The sequence below is a fragment of the Ciconia boyciana genome, chromosome 1 (assembly GCF_034638445.1).
Source record: "Ciconia boyciana chromosome 1, ASM3463844v1, whole genome shotgun sequence".
In the NCBI taxonomy this organism is placed as follows: Eukaryota; Metazoa; Chordata; class Aves; order Ciconiiformes; family Ciconiidae; genus Ciconia; species Ciconia boyciana.
The window spans coordinates 198220036-198236552 of NC_132934.1; the positions used below are offsets into that span (position 1 = coordinate 198220036).

Consider the following 16517-nt stretch of genomic DNA (forward strand, 5'->3'; position numbering starts at 1 on the left):
GTGGAGGAGTTGACATACTGCAAGTAACTGTGTGTTGTGGCCTCCTTCAAATCAGCATAAAAACCTAAAGTTTACACTGAATTTTTTCCCTGGCTACATTTTGAAAGGTTTGGAAAAGGCCAACAAAATGCATGCTTATCAAAATGGTGGGGGTGGGTGTCTGGCTGTAAAGGGAGTTGCAAACAGCAACAGAAGAGATTTGCTTTTGTTTTTCTGCTAGGATGCAGGAATCAGACACTGAACCTGACTAAAGTAGAAGTGAAGGCGGGTAGTGAGATCCCTGTGCCAAAAATGAGCATAAAGTAGAAAGGGTAAACGCAGGTTAGGAAAATCAAAACCACATAAATATACACACACGCTGCTGTCAGTAACATAGAAGAGGTTAAAAAAGGAAAAAGCAAAGATTGTTGTGTGAGGAAGCACCACTGTTGTGTTAAACCGGGGAAGAATTTGGCTCATTATATTTAATGTCACATCACTCAGAGCCCTAAAAATAGTGTTTATAATAAAACCCCTGACAGAGCCATGACTAGCATGATTCAGATGGCCCCTTTCCTTTTTTAATTTGTGAACAAAGCTCCTCCTTTGAAGAGAAGTATTTGTTTACAATTGTTTATCAGAGCAGGAAATGGATGAATTAGATGTAACTTTTTAAGTTAATTGACTGCCACTACTAAACCCACCTGCCATTGTGCTAGTGCCAGCAATGCCAGATGAGAAATCTCATCATTGTTGCTCTGGGAAAGGCAAGGACATGATGGGAAATGTTATTCTTGGCACTCGAAAGATTAAAAATTTTAAATATTTATAGAGCCTTATCTAAACTACTGATTGGTTATTAGTGCCTTGAATTGAGGCAGGGATGTGTGAATCCCTAGAGCTTTACGACCATATCCCATCTGAATGAATCTGAACCACTCTAAATCTTCCTCTAGCTATATCCTCCTTTCCACACTGCACTGCCTTTATATTTATATTTTTCTCTTGGATTGTTTCATTAATCATCTAGAATGTAATAACAGCACAAAAAAAAAGTTTTAGATTCTTCCCTCTTTGAAATATTTGGCTTCAGAGCTATTTTTGTATCTTTTTTTTTCTTTTTTTCTGCTGCACAGGCTTGTAATCCTTTTTGCCTGTGCAAAAGCAGAATGACTTCATTAGTGTGGTGCTACCTTGTTGCTATACTGAGTTAGGAATCTTTTCTGCTTCAACAATACTTCCCTGCTGACTTAAGGGTTTTTTGGAAGGGGGAGGGGGAAGGTTTAACATAGATATTCTGGATTATTTTTTCCTGGCAAATTCCTGGCCTGTTTGGAGGCTCGAGAAGCTATTGGATGCATTTGCTGGTGTTGCAAACCCACATTTTTCCTGTCAGTTGCAGAATAGCTCCAGCTTTTGATGACTGTAATGAGGTCTTTGATGATGCTTCGGCTGCCCTTAGCAAATGGGCTTATTGTGGGAGCCAGGAGCCCTTTCAGAGAGCTCCACTTTCCGAGCTGAGAGAGAAACAGGAGAGCACAACCTAGAAGTAAAGACTCCTATCTCACCTAATCTTGAGCCTTGCAGGAGGACCCCTTGAGTCTACAAGTGAGGTTGAAACTATTTGGTGTGGCTAATGTTTATCAGCTCGTTTTTTTTTTTAAAAAAAAAAAAAGTCTTTTCCTCTGATATTATTTCCATGTTGCTGTCAAGCCTGTGGTAAAACGGTAAAAGAGAGTGAACGAACTTGGGGCATACTTTAAGGGCAGAGCAGGTAGGAAAACTCTCCAGGTCAGTTATCTTAAAAATAAGTCTCAAATTCAATAGGCTTATGAGCCTAAGGCAAGCTTAATTAAACTTAAAGGAAAGCAAAAATAAGCATTTAAAATGCTATTTTGGTTCTCATAAACCTGAGTAAGCCAAAATCTGGATTACTCAATTATGTATGGTTGTGGGATTTGTTTTGTGAGCATTTTCCTGCTCAGCCCAGATTTTCCTTCTCTTCCTCTGTGTGTGTGTGGTTGTCTCCAAAGGAGGAGAGGAAGGGACTTCAAGTTTTGATTTGGGGGCTCAGAATGTGCTCCATGTCACCCCTTTTCATATCAGACTGGCCCCAGACATGCTGGAAAGTGTGTTTGTAAGGGGAAGGTGATACCATGATACTCTTTAGAGTATTTATCCCAGACTATATCTTTGCAGCTGTGTCCATGTCTGTGCCTTGGAAAAGCAAATAGCTCACTGGGAGGGATTGCAAAGCCTTACTTTGCAGTGCAAGTTTAATAGGAAGGCACAAGCTGGCCATAACGTGTGGTTTTGTGGGCTGAAAGCTTGTCACTTTTGAAGGAGCTGAACCCTAGAGCATGGCACTCTGGTGTTGGTTTTCCTCTGCTGAAATGTTCTTTAAGGAGCTCTGCATAACATGTCTGCATTGAGTTATCTTTGTCCCTTTCACTTCTTGATAAAGCAATGTGCATTTCAATCATTAGTTTACTTGTCTGTTAAGCAAAACTAAAAGCTTTGAAGAACTCCTGCAATGGATTTAGGTATCACTGAAACCGGTGGCTACCTTGCCTCGCTGTGAGAGGAGTTAGTCAAATCCCAGCTCTTATGTGCATAGGTCCTTAGTTTCTCCCATCTGAGAGTGAGGGAGAAACGAGTAGTGTGTAATTATGCCACGTGGCCACCATTTTGAGACAACAGGGTTATTCACTAGAATGTCTGTTAAGTACCCATGCAGAAGACTTTATGCATGCTCGGTGGGTTAGAAGAAACGGATCAGATGCTTTTTATCAGTATCTGTCTTTGGAAATCAGCATCCCCGATAATGGTTGGTGACTGTCCCAGAGAACTATTGGCTCTGTTCATCTTCTCAAGTCAGGCTTTCCAGAAGGCTGGGTCTTACGGAGTGTCACCACCTGAAGGATGATCACAAAATTATGAGACTACAAAATTTAATGTGAGAGCAATGAAGGAGTGGTTTCTAGAAGGTAGAGGAAGCAGGGGGGATCTGGGAGATGTAAGAGTAAGAAGATGGGTAGGGATCAGTGCAGTGTCAAGGGGACTGGGCCCCTCACTGTTATGTATCCTCTCAGTCTTGCCCAATTGATTTCATTTCATGATAGAGAAAAAAATGTTTTCTCTGGCATGCTCAGTGTCTCCTTTATCTGCAGCCTCCAGCTGATGCAATCTAAATAATGAGTATTTGGTCCCAATATAGGTATCTAACCTACTGTCTTGGCTGTGACAATGCCCAGTGGCAGATGATTAGGAAGAGTGTAAGTATAGAGAAGGATAGAATGGTACTTCTGTGGTGTAGTCTCCCAGCTCTAAGCAGCTCAGGGATTTCAACACCCAGAAACAATACCTTTGTATTTATTAAGCCTCAATGGGTTTTTCTTCCAGGAAGCAGTGTAATTTTAAGTTCAGGTTAAGCTTTTCAAGTAACATGATCACTCTGTGGTCCACAACAACCTGCAGGAATCCTACACTATATATGTGAAAGCATATTACCTCTAACTGGTTTTGAGCCTGCCACTGGCTGTCTGATCTGGTTTCCCCAGTCCTTGTACTGGAAGAAGAAAGGAGCAATTATTCTGTTTACCTGCTTTCTGCCATTCTTGTCTTAAAAGAGACTATATAAAGGCCTGTACTCTGTGTTCCTAAAAAGGAAAGTCATTGCATTGGTCATTACTCACATTGAAGCCATGCCATAATCTCATTATTTTTGTTGCCTTTCCTCTCAGCCTTTTCTAATTCTCCAGTGTCCTTTTTGGAATGAAGGGAGCATGTAGATGAAGCATGGGTTTGTTTTATAGCAGCAAAATGTTCAGGTTTCTTCTAGTTCCTAGTAAGTCCTAACACTCAGTTTGCTTTTTTGGACTGCTGGGTAACAGGATTGCATCCTTAGGCCTTCAGCTGACTATTACTACTATCACTTTCCCCATGTCTATCGCTTTTCACTTAAAGATGTTGAATTTTTTTTTTTTTGCCCAAAAAGTCCTTTTGCTATTCTTTCTGGTTAGTTTCTATTATTTTATATGTTCTCTGAGGGTATCCTCTCAAACTGTTGCCTTGCTATTCACCCCTTTCCTAGACCATCTATGAATATGTTTGTTGGCACAAATCATAGCACAGACATCTGTAGGACTCCCCTGATGATCTCTCTCCATTAAGAACACTGCATTTGTAGTCCTGCTGTTGGTTTTGTGTTATCTAACTCATTACTCTCCTGTGCAAGGACCTTTTCCACTTATCCTGTGGTACCTTGTTTTCTGAAGCTCTGATAAAGGGCTCGATCAAGCTGGACCTAGCAGAATTTGGAGATCTGAATAAACAGAGGTTATCAGGTGAGGAATTCTATCTGACTCAGACAAAGAGATTGTTTGTGCAGCCCACTGTGCCATGGCCAGAGTTTTTCTTGTTCTCCTCTGGTGTAGGCACACCGACAGGGTCATGGGTGCCCCTTGGAGGCACTTTGTGCCCCTGGTGTTCTGCCTACCAAGGAAATGGCTGGTGGAGCTGGCTTCACCTGCCCTTGGCCGAAAAGTGCGGTGTGATGTAGGGAAAGCTGCCTTAATTGCTATGAATGTTGGTTTTCCATACCTACAGTATGAGAAATAAAATTTCCTACCTCACAGACGTGGTATAGTGCTCAAATTAGTAAGCAGCATAGCTCTTGCTGGAGAGCCCTGGATAGAAAGAAACTGGGAAATGCAAAATATTGCAAATATTTGATCTAGTTCTACTCAAACATCAGTGTGACCCATGCTCCAAAGCTGCTTAAGTGTTCTTGAAAAATACCACAATCACTAGTAAGCGGCCTGCATTGTGGTCGCTGGTCAGATGTGTACGCAGGGAGGAGGGGGAGGTCCCCACCATGGGCCTAGGTAAACCTCTAGAGTCCCTAAAGGGGGAAAACAATGGTTTAAATGAAAAGATGGCTGGCAAGCTTTTTAAAAATGCCAGTTGTCTCCAACACTCGAAGACTTGAAAGACTTTGGGGTCTGCTTATGATGTCACTGATGCGGCTTTGGAAAATCTCAATGCTTTTACTGTTTTAACATTAATTCTAAAATTACTGGTTTTCATTTACTGTACCTTGCAGGCTTTAAGCAGAATGTCACCATCCACCTTTTTCTCTAGCCAGGCAGAAACTATTTTAAAACTGTTCATGATGCTTAGCTGCTGACATGATTTTAAAGAGCAACCGTATGGGAGTGTTTCTTTTAAAACTGCACACAACATGGCATTGTAGGATTTTTGCAGAGAGAAGAAAATAAACCAGGTCAAAATAGGTCAAACTTCAGTCTTCCAGTGTGAAGAGCATCTATTTTAAGTGGAAGATGAGAAATGAAATAGTAACTGTTACCCTGAAATGAAAAATTGTGCTGTTTATGTATTTAATTGGTCAGGGTCTGTAACGGGGCTTTGAATTCTGCTGCTGTCAGATCTTGTTCTGCTGCTGTCAATCACGGTTTCTCTCTTTCTTAAAAGACTCGTGGTAAATTTATTTTGGGTAGTTTCTTAACAGGTGTTTCCTCAACGTTACGAACGCTTTAAATGAGAACCGTGCTCCACGTCCGGAGTTCTCAGCTGAAATCACACGGCAGCCTGACACGGGCGCTGGTGTGTTTACTCATCTGCGGCCACGCTGACAGCAGGCGCTGGCGGGTCCCCGCCGCGGCCCAGCCTGGACGCAGAACAGATGTCGGGGATTAGGGGGAAGGATTCCGGGAGGCTTTCGGCCTGCGCGTTCGCGGAAGTAATTCATTGCGGAGACGCAGACAGGGCTGGCTGGACCTGCGCTGAGGAGTCGGCTGAAATGGGTCTCGGTGGGTTTGAGTATCCGAATCAAAAACAAATGTTTTCCTGGTACCTTTTAATTAAAGGGAAAGCATAAATCAGTATAATAAAATACAGTTAGTGCACCAAATGGTATTGGACTTCTACAGTGTTCTTCCCAGCAAAGCAGCTGGCAATATGGGTCTCTTAAAAATAGTGCTACCTCGCCTGCTGCAGGCGGAAAGGCCGCCTGGTCTGCCTTGCTGGGAAGGGCTGTGGAGGCAGGAGGCGGCTGTGCTGCCTGCCCTGGGACTGGGCATCCAGGCGAGCCTCTTCGCCTTGAACTAGCGCTAGTGGTCGTCTTGTCATTTTGTCAATGCTTTATGATTAAGAGAACGTTTTCTGTGGGATTGTCTGTCTTCAGCTGTTAGGTTTGCCTGTGGCTCTTGTGTTTTGAATGCCGTATGCTCAGAAATCAGCCATCTGGGGAAAAACAGGAGTGGCACAAGGTGAACAAGACTGAGCGGTGGAGAAGATCTGGCATGGCGTGAGGTGTCCCCTACAGACATCAAATACTGCACCACGTATCCATGAGGCTTGTCAGGCATATCTGTGGGCTGGGAAGCTAACTCTTGGCTGCAATTCAGTTATTTGTAGATTCAGAGCAGGCACCTGTAGCTGTGATTTGTGATGTGGAAAAGAGAATTGATGTAAATTGTTACTATCATCTATTGTGCTATTGTTACGAAGATTTCAGGAAGGGGTGAAAGGAAGAAGAAGGGAGAGACAGGATACATCTCCAGGTTTTGGCAAGAGGGTGTGGTGGGAATGATTGCAGATGTGCCCCGCACATGATAATAAAAGGCACAAAGACATGGTGGTTGTATGAAGACATCATATGTGCTCACACAATGAAATAAATTGCTCTGGGAATGAAAATGAAGGAAAGAACCAAGGTTTTATGGAAAAAAGTACCCATTTGTGGAAAGGCTCCATTAATCGGAGTTGAACTGCAGTCATGCTGAAATAACCCAAAGTCTTTAGGGCCTTCAAGAGAGACAATATGATGGTAAAGAAAACTTTGAGCTAACTGCATTCAGAATATGCTTTAAGAACATAACATTGAGCATAGTAGCTGAGTGAATATAAAATCCTAAGTGAACATGTAGTGACTGAGCTAGTAAGCTACTCTTTCTGGAGAAATATAACATGGGTAAGTAATGACTGTTTTCTGATTCAAGTCAACCATTGCTATAACATTGAAAACAGACAAAGATCTATAAAATTGAGTTTACAGAACATAGTTTTGCAGAATGCAGAGCCCCCTCTGTGGAAGTGAGGTACTTTCAGCTGCTATCGACTTTGGTAAGAATTCAACCTGCTCATTGATTTATAAGCCTGGACCCCAGTTTGAAAAACTGGGAAACATCTACTTCTCTGAGCCTTGCAGTTACTAGATCTAATTCATGCTGTATGGTTATCAGCCATTTTCTGGAAGCTACTAAGGAATCTCCAATATGTAAGACACAGAGAACAGTGTTATCCCGGTAAACTTAATGTCAAACCATATCAGGAAATAAGTTTATAAGTAAAATATCAAAACCTACAGTGCTTTCCATTTGTGGGCCCCAATGCTGTAGCTCACTGCAAGCAGCAAACCATGTGCAGAGTTGCAGTACTTTCTGACAAGCTGCCTGCACACACAGGTGTCTGCATGCCCCATCTGAATTGCTAGATCAGGGCTCTGGAGAGTAGCAGTCTTGCTAAAGCCAACTGATTTGCCAAATGTGGGGATAAGGTGCAGAATCTAATCTGAACAAGTATCAATGAAAGTTTTGCCACTGGTCATTCCAGGTCTTTGTATGTGCTGTAGAACTTGAGTTTTGGTCAGCAGCTTCACTCAGAAGGCAAAATTATTTAGATGGTCCAGGTGAGTGGATGGATACCTAATTATACTTACCTGAAATATTAATAGTGTAGCTTAGTTAATGTGGCTTATGTTTTCTTTTTTAATCCTCCTTCTTGAGATGGTCTACAAAAGCACAAAAATGTTTGGCAGAATAGTACACTAAGTAGCAAAACAAATAGAAAAGGAATAAATGCAGAATTCGAAGATGATTTTGAAAAAGAGTAAAACAATCATGTGAGACGGGGGAAGTGTTATTTGATACTAATATTTTTAAAAAGCTATTTTTCAATGTAGTACTAAAACGGCTGTTTAAAAAAAATATTTTCAAAACACTCCAGTGAGGTTGACCTTATTTTCTGTGTTTTCCCTGAGGTTAGGACATGTGCCCAAACTCATACCATGAAACTGTGGTAGAGGTGGAATAAGACCAGGGTTCCTGAAAGTGATTTTTCTGCTCTTGGTAGAGCACCTTTTTACTCAGGGGTGCTACTTCACTAATAGTGGGCAGGAGGGAGTATCTGGAAACAAATGTTTTGTGTGTGGAAGTCAGTGCTGTTGCAGTAGCACAGTTGGACAATTTCAACACACAAAGCCAGGAAATTTGAAGGTTCTGACTCTTTTTGTAGGTGTAACTTGGCAGGTTGTACAAATATCTTATATCTTCACTGGCAAGGAACGGCTTCTGCTAAACGTAATTACTCCCTTGGAGTTTTAAATTCAAAGGTGGGTTCTGTAAAATTTAATTTTTTTCCCCTGAAGCTTTCATGATAAAGGCACAGTTATTAAATAAGGGCAGCTACTATACAAGAATGGTTACTATTAAAACCTGCACAGAAAAAGTTACAGGCACCAAACAAGAGTGGTTACATGCTGAGCATGACTTCAAAAGGAGAAACGTAATGTAAAGTATAGATTTCTTTTTATATGCAGAGTAGAAGTTTATACTAAAGTGCATGAAACAGTGAACAAGACAAACTGTTTCATTGTCAGGTCTATCAAAGTTACTGTTTCAGATTTACTTTGTTCTTTCTATTCATGCCTGTGTTGGTTTAGTTTGAAGGGGGAAGGAAAGAAAAACTGCAAAGATTCTAAAAAAAATGTCTGTAAGAGTGACTTTGCTTTCATATTGGAAAGCACGCTTTCATATAGATTTCACTTGGGCTCAGTGAAGTTACAGCACCATGCCAGGTCACCACCCATCAGCAGGTAGCTACCCATGGGCCTACTCTTCCACATCCTCAAGTGTGAGTTCATCTTAAACTGCAATAGAAGAAGACTATATAGTGTTGCACAGCCATCTAATTGGAGACATCTCAGAAAACTCCAACTGTCTTATGGTTCAGAGTAGTATCAAGCCTGACTCAGGTGAGGAAAAATAGATCTGGGATGCCATCAACAGTGTCCTCTGCATCAGGTTTTTTTTTCAAGGTGTTCATGGTCCACAAGAACGTGTGTAAAGGAAGGAATAACTTTTATTCGTTAATTTTAATTTGTGTTGGGGGAGCTCAGACTAATACAGAATTATATTTTTAGATTTTTTTTAACCAAGAGAAGAGTAATTGCCTAGTGCCATTTACCTAAAGATTTACTGAGGTATTTCATCCACTTTAAGGAGAAGGTTCTTTGGTTAATGATATCTGTGCTCTCTAATAAAATTTCAGGAATCCACTTATATCCATTTACATGGAGCATGATTTTACTGCTAATTTTTAACCAATAGTCTTCTCCAAATGACTTTGAAGACACATTCATTTACATTTTTTGTTGAGCTTAATGTAACCAATAATGAAAAAGAAATGATAGGCTGCATGAAATTGCATCAGAGTTTACACTGCCAGTGAACCATAAAATCAAATTAAAACACCATCTGATTAATTTTCTTAATTCTCTGCTATCAGAGTAATAATGGAGAGTAACATGGGCAGGCTCCTGGTTTAATTGGTAGTGTTGTATACTAATTAAGTAATGAGATACAGTAATTTTTTTTTCTCAGGCAAGGCTGCATATGTAGAATATGTTTTTAGTTAACACAAAACAGAGCTTATTAACACCCTTTGGGACACATTTGGCCAATGATATGTTCATTTGTGTATAAAATATTAATTTCTGTAAATTACATTAAGAGATAGAATAAAAATAGGTTGCTAACTTGCTGTATTCCTCCATTATGGACAAGAAAATAAAGGGAGTAGAAGATCTGACGATTCACTGTGCTCCTATGGTGTTATAGCTCTAACTAGTTTCTCCAAAATCATGGCAGTGTATGTGAAGTTCGTTTTGGTTTGTTTTTGTTTTTTTCCCCTTGAAGATACTAATTTTTGGTTTTGTAGCTTTGTATTGCCAATTCCTGGAATTATCTGGTCATGAAAGAACTTCAAGCAAGTGACTTGTCTTTTTTGAGTTGCCATTATATTTTTCTGGGTTTTCTGTACTTTAGTTTGTATTTTCGTGCTTTCTTTTAACCATCGTAACTAGCAACTTCTTTAACGAAAAGCTTCTTGCTTGAGACCTATATCTCAAACTATCTTGGGCTTTTCTAGGAATGCCAAATACATGCCTTTGTGATATTGTGTTGTGATTTCTTCTTTTTGCTCAAAGTACTGCTCCTGTCCTCCCTCCCTACGTTTATATCCAGGTATTACATCAAAATTACCAATAAGCTTGATAACTGTGGCATGGAACATAGACAGTGGATAGGTTTCTTACTGTAGACTTCCATGTGGTTTTAAGTTACTGGTGAAATTAAGGAAAAGGGGTAAAATATCTGAGTGAGGTATCTGATTTTTTCTTTCCTCCTTTTACTGCTCTCAAGGGGATATGGCTGTATGGGAGAGGGAGGAAATAGGTTTGAGACTGGACCAATGTGTCATTGTGTTACATCCAGCCAGCCAGTGAGGTCATTGTTTTCATCTGAGTCATTTTAGAATGAAAACTCTTACATTATGGAAAACATTGCACATCTTTATTTCAGACATGGAAATATCCAGCCAGCCTTTCAGTGGTAGAGCTCCGCTGATTTCATTTGAGGTACTCCTGACTCCCAGTGGTGTAAGCAGGAGGGGAAATCAAATTCTTTTGCCTCATTTTTTAACACTTTGCTACTAACCCAAAGGGGTTATTCTTTAGGCACATTTCCAGCCAAGATGCTTGTTGAAGAGAGAGCTGGTAAATCTGTTGATCACACCTGTCAGCCCTGAATCTAGTAAATCTGTCCAGGCTGGAGCTGGCTGCAGTTATACTGGGGGAAAAAGTTCTTAAGCACCGACTCATGTTGAGGCTAGATTATGTTCCAGCGTGCACAGGGAAAATCCTTGAGACTGCATTCTTGGATATCGATTATATTTCATACTTGGGCTCCAGTAGGCTCAGTCTCTGTGTAGTATGATTTAATTGAGGGACCTGGGCAATGTGCCCAGCTCTGCAATTGATTTGTGTGACCATGAGCAAATGCTGTCATCTCTCTGCACTTGGGTTTTAATGTATATGATCTTTAAGGTGGTTCTGGTATTTCTAGCACTTTAAGGATCTTGTATAATACAGTAATTATAACAGAATTTGTGTATTTTGTGCAATATAACAGCATGGGGTGGAGATAGTGATCATTCCACATAAGCTAACAGAAATAGTAGGAGGTTTTGACTAAATCTAACAAATGCTGTTTTATCATTTGAAGTGGGAGAAAGCCATTGCTAGTTGATGCCTTCAGAATAATTTATGAAAAATTGATTGCTGTATGACACAGTATCTTCCAGTTGTTGCATGGCATGTGCTTACAGCATTAGTATGTAGCAAGTCCTATGTATCCTTAAGATCTATTTAGCCACTTGGTTGATAAGGATTTAATAATTTTGCCCTTTCAAGATTAAACTTCCAGGTCTTTTGAAACAAGAAAACTACCCAGTGCTGGCACTGAAACATTCAGTCTTAGAGAGGACCCAGAACATGCAGAGGGTGCACAGTACAGTTCTCTAAAGGAAAAAGGGGCTAGGTAATGGTCTGCAAACTGCATAAATGCATCAGATACTTGCAGGGAAGTTTGCACAGTGATATTGTTCATAATCTGTGATAGTTTTTTTCATGCATGGAGTCTGTTCCTCTTCCTACTGAAGTTAGGCTTCAAATTTACTCACAAAAAGCATTTAAAAAAACCCAACTAACTGCAGCAAAGATGTCTAAGCTGTAACATCACTAAAAATGCAACAATTTCAAGATTGGGATAGAGTGTGTTTAACTTTCTACTGAAAATATTTCCTAGACTTTTAAAGCAGCTTCTGAATTGGACCTATTGCTACAGAGCAAATGAAAGGCAATCTTTCCCAGGAATCTAGGAGCTTCCAGAGTGAAGTAGGAGCATTGCTGTGATGTGTCCCAGTGTTAATGCCTGAGCTTCTCATGGAGAATAATATATTTGTCCATATACCATGCCATCAAGTGAGGCACTGGGACTTGAAGATAAATGGAGTGGGATTGTTTGCCCAAGCTAGCCCTGTCGTTGGTGGGAAAATGGTTGAGACTGAGACCCTAGGAGTAGCACCTCAGAGCGGTGGGCTGAGGCAGGCTTTGAAGACTGTCCTCATCAGCTGAATAACAACAGGCTTCCAAGTGACTTGCCTAATGTGGGGTGGGAGCAGAGTGACCAACTGGGATTTCCCTGCCCCAGCTGTAGCCCTTCAAGTGGTGTGCTCAGACCAAGCCACTGCTCTAGAATTGATGGAGGAGAGGTACTGACAGAGATGTCTACTTAGGGCATCTCAGCTGACTACCTTAAGGTGGGGTTAACTGCCTGCTGGTGATGCACTCCTTTCTGCTTTGGTTATTGAGGCAATGCAGATGCAGCAGCAGGGCCAAGGGTCCTGGAGTTGCACTTCCAGCTCCAGCCACATGTCTCTAGTCAGCTGGACCCTTCAGTGTCATAGATGTCTAGATCAATAGTATCTCAGTGATGGCAGTGAACATTTCTTGTGCTGCTGTTACATGTGAATCCCTTGCAATAATCTTGTGGCCATCTTCTCCCTGTCTCCTCCTTTCCCAAGTGCTGCCAAAGACAGTGCCATGGTATCATCCAAGTTTGACTAGTAGGGACCAAAGTGATCTGACTGATCACCTGACTGCGGGTTGGACTTGGATCTAGTGTATGAAGCTGGAATCTGAATAAATATGAAACCATAATTGAGCAGCTTATTGGGTCCTTATCCGTGCCTCGTGGAGAGAGCTATGATCAGGATCCAGGCACACTTCAGTAATAATTTTTGTCACGCTGTAAATACAAAGCCAGCTGTTTCCATCCTGATCTTATGCTGTTGCTGTCCGTTTTTTATCAGAGTTAAGATGCATGGGTATATGAGGAAATGAAGTAATAAAAAGCTTTTATTATTCAAAATATGAATTTAAATTTTGTTTCACTTCTCTTGAACGATCTAAGATGATTGAGAGCCTTGTTTGGTTTGTCAGAATCATTTACTGGTCCCCAGTTGTTGTCTAACCATGCTGTGATAAGAATACCAAAACAGTCTGGATATCTGAATTCCCATCCCCGGGCACTTCTGGCCTTGTTGTTCTCTGTGGAAGTTGTTGTTGAAAATAGTGGCACCACCTGTTGGTGGAAAAGGAAAACTATGAATGATGCTTATTTGCATACTAAGAAAGAATAGCAAAATGGAGAAAAGAGTTTGAAATGTATTCCATATTGCAATTTAAGATTTTTTTTTAAACAACCTGTTCCCTGTTTGATACACTTGTGTAGAACATGTCCTTGGTTTAAAACAAACAAACAAAAACCAAAATTAAACAAACAAACAAACCCAAAAAACCCTTAACCTAGGCTTTCTAAAATAATAGTACAGAGCAGATCTTAATCATTCTGACTGTCCAGTACTATCACTTTTTTTTCTGTGTTTAAAAGAAAAAAGGCAAGTACCCACCCTTACAAAGCCGGTTTACAAGAGGTTAAAGGTATTGGGACCTAAATTGTTTGCTCCTCAGTTGAAATAACTGGAGGTAAGCTTTCTCTTTCTTTTCTTGTTCCCATTCCTTAATTTTAACCAAATGTTATCACTCCTCTAAAATGAGCTAGTTTACTGTGGCAGCCTCGTCAGTGCTTGGAAGACAGTCTACTGATGGCAGCAGTTTAAGCTGCAATGTCTTCAGCAGGAGGAGTTGCGTTAGTCTCAAGTGGTTTTGGGGTGCCATGTGATGAATGGTTTTTGGTAGTTGGCTTTGGATGTGCTAGTCACTAATGTTTACATCAGTAGACAGAATAAAAATTACTTAGTTGCATATCTAAGGGCCTGTGTGATGACAAGCTGGTGAAATTTTGAATTTGTTTAAAAAAACAAACTATTTCTCCTCCTCCTCCCTGTGACCTTCTAAAAAAGAAAAAAAAAATGGTGGTGGTTCCTGTTTAGTAGCTCTGCTTTTATTATCTGGGGGAGATAACTGATAGCTGAAGGGTGTTATTCGATGGGACTGGGTATGGAAATGCTGTGTTTCAATGAAGATGTATTGCAGTACTGTCTTCACTGCTGTCATGAATAGCTGAACAACTGGAATGGAGCACAGCAACAGCTGTGAAGCCTGGGGAAGGCTTTGTTCCAATATGTAGGTGTTCTTACTATAGTTTCTGTTCATAACCCAGCCCTCTATCCCGCAAGTTGGAGAATATCCGAAAAATGCTGTCTGTGGATGTGCCCAGAAAGTGTTAAGTGGTTTCCAGTGAATCCTCTGCTGAGGAGCTCCTGTCCTGTAAGCAGATGGTGTAACCCTGCCGGAGAGGAGGCAGAGTTCAGAGCTGTGCATGCAAGACAAACCAGTTCACTGTCATGCAGCATAGCAGTCATGTAACTCCAAGAGGAAACTAGAGATGAGCAGGGAAGAAACCTTCCAGGTGAGCTCAGGAATGGAGTAAAACCTTGGAGAGGGTTGTGTGGAAAAAGGCTTGCCAGTGGTGAGGTGAGTGTCTGACAGGGTTCAGATGAGTTTTAATGTTATGGTGCACTTTGTGGACAGAATAATACTTGAATAAAATGCATAATTGCAGGCAAAAAGCATTTGGCTTGAGGTTTTTTGGTGTCAAGCTTAACATGTGAGATGTCCAAACTCATAGCCATTGAGTGAGTTGTCAACATTTATAACAATAATAATAGCATTTAAACTTCTACTGAACACATACTCAGATTGTTCTGTGCATTGACAGTGTGTTGAGTTGCTTTCAGCTAGAAAAGAAGAAAGTGGAACATAAAATATTTGAAGCCAAAATAGCAGAAAATGCATATAGAGTACTATGGCCCTTTTTTAGTCTTCATTAGTACAGGCAATGGAAGGATGGTCAGCGGAAATGCTGATGTGATTAGACTGCTAGCACTTGCAGGGTCACAGCCAAAGAAAAGCAAAGCATGAGGATAAATCTCATTATGTTTTGCCACTGTGTTATTACAGGTCAGCTCTTTGGCTAGCAATAAAGTTAGGATTTCTCTCTTATTCCTGTACATCTTTTTCCTTAAATAAGCATAGATCAAAACTGCCCATATGCTTCTGGTATTCTCATGTGAAAGTAGGCATGAGGGCTCACAAATAACTGAGAGCTGATTCTGGGACTGGAATGTTTTTGCTTACTGTCTGTGTGAGTGGCAAAGTGTCCATAAACGTTTTAGTGCAGTCTAGCTCGCTCTTGGTTTCAGTACAAGATTTACCACTGATCTGTCAGTCCAGCAATGGCATGGAGGATTTTAACATTCAAAAGTGGAAAACGCTTTTGGAAGTACTCACTACTTGGCAATCCAAGGGCAAGTTGCTGCTAAATATGACCGAGTTGTGAGGTGGACAACTTTAAACAGAGATCAACATCGAGAGAAGATGCTGGGTGCTACTGGTGGACGTCCTGGCAATGCAGCGTGATGGCTTTTCTCAGTTTTAAAGCTTCGCTGTAGTGAGTGGTGGACGTTCCTTCTGTTGTGATCAACCATGTTTGTCTTATAAAAGTTATAATTACAAATTTTGTCTTCTCACAATGTATTTCAAAGGCTAGTAGATGTTTTGTTTGGTTCCATGTTCTGTAGTTCAACTTTGTGTTTGTCTGTAAAATGCCCTGATGCTTCAGCATGGCAAGCTGCTGCTCCCTTATGTGCTATGACAGTGAGGCACAGCCAAGTCTGCGTCACACTGGTGAGACAGCTGCTTTAGTTCGGTGTCCATGGGTATAGGCCTCCCTGCCTTTGGCAACATCACACACGAATGTCAGTAGATAAGTGCATGTGTATTGTATGTGGCATACAAAATATTGAGAAGTGAAGGTTTTGGGGAAGGAATATGGCAGCGTCCATAACTGGTAAGAGAGCAAAATGTGGCTAGCCACTGGAAATGCTGCTGAAAAAACTTTCAGCTCCTTGTTTTAGTTGTGTGCTGTTTTAGTTGTGTGCTGCACTCTAGTCATTACAGAATAAAAATTTTTTCTGTTTCTAATGTACTAGAGAACTTAAATGATTCTTGTGGGAACTGTGCGTGTGCATGCAAGAGGAGGTGAGGTCGTCTCAAGTCTTCTGTGTAGCAAACCCAGGCCTTACTCACCATTAATTTGTCTGTAAAAGATTCTAATGACCTAAAATAGCATTTCTGTAGATAGTGCTATATTTCAACTTTGTTCCATAACTATGTGTGTATGCTGGGACTTGCAGGGTTTCCAGATATCTTCCTTCTCAAATCCTACTGAGCTTTTTCTTCAAGCATTACAACAGTGAGAAAAATGCAAATATAAACTTTGAGCTCTTTGTAAAAAAAGCCATTTCCAGGACAGGACTGAATCTTTCCCACCCTGGGTTTCAGGCAGCAGTAGTTTGAAAGGAAGTGCTGTATT

The 16517-nt window shown here is 40.8% G+C and overlaps 1 protein-coding gene across 1 annotated transcript in view; it reads left to right on the forward strand.

The window, feature by feature from the left end:
* Nucleotides 1-16517, forward strand: part of ATP8A2 (ATPase phospholipid transporting 8A2) — a 349297-nt gene that overhangs the window by 294816 nt on the left and 37964 nt on the right. The gene's annotated exons all lie outside the window — the stretch shown is intronic.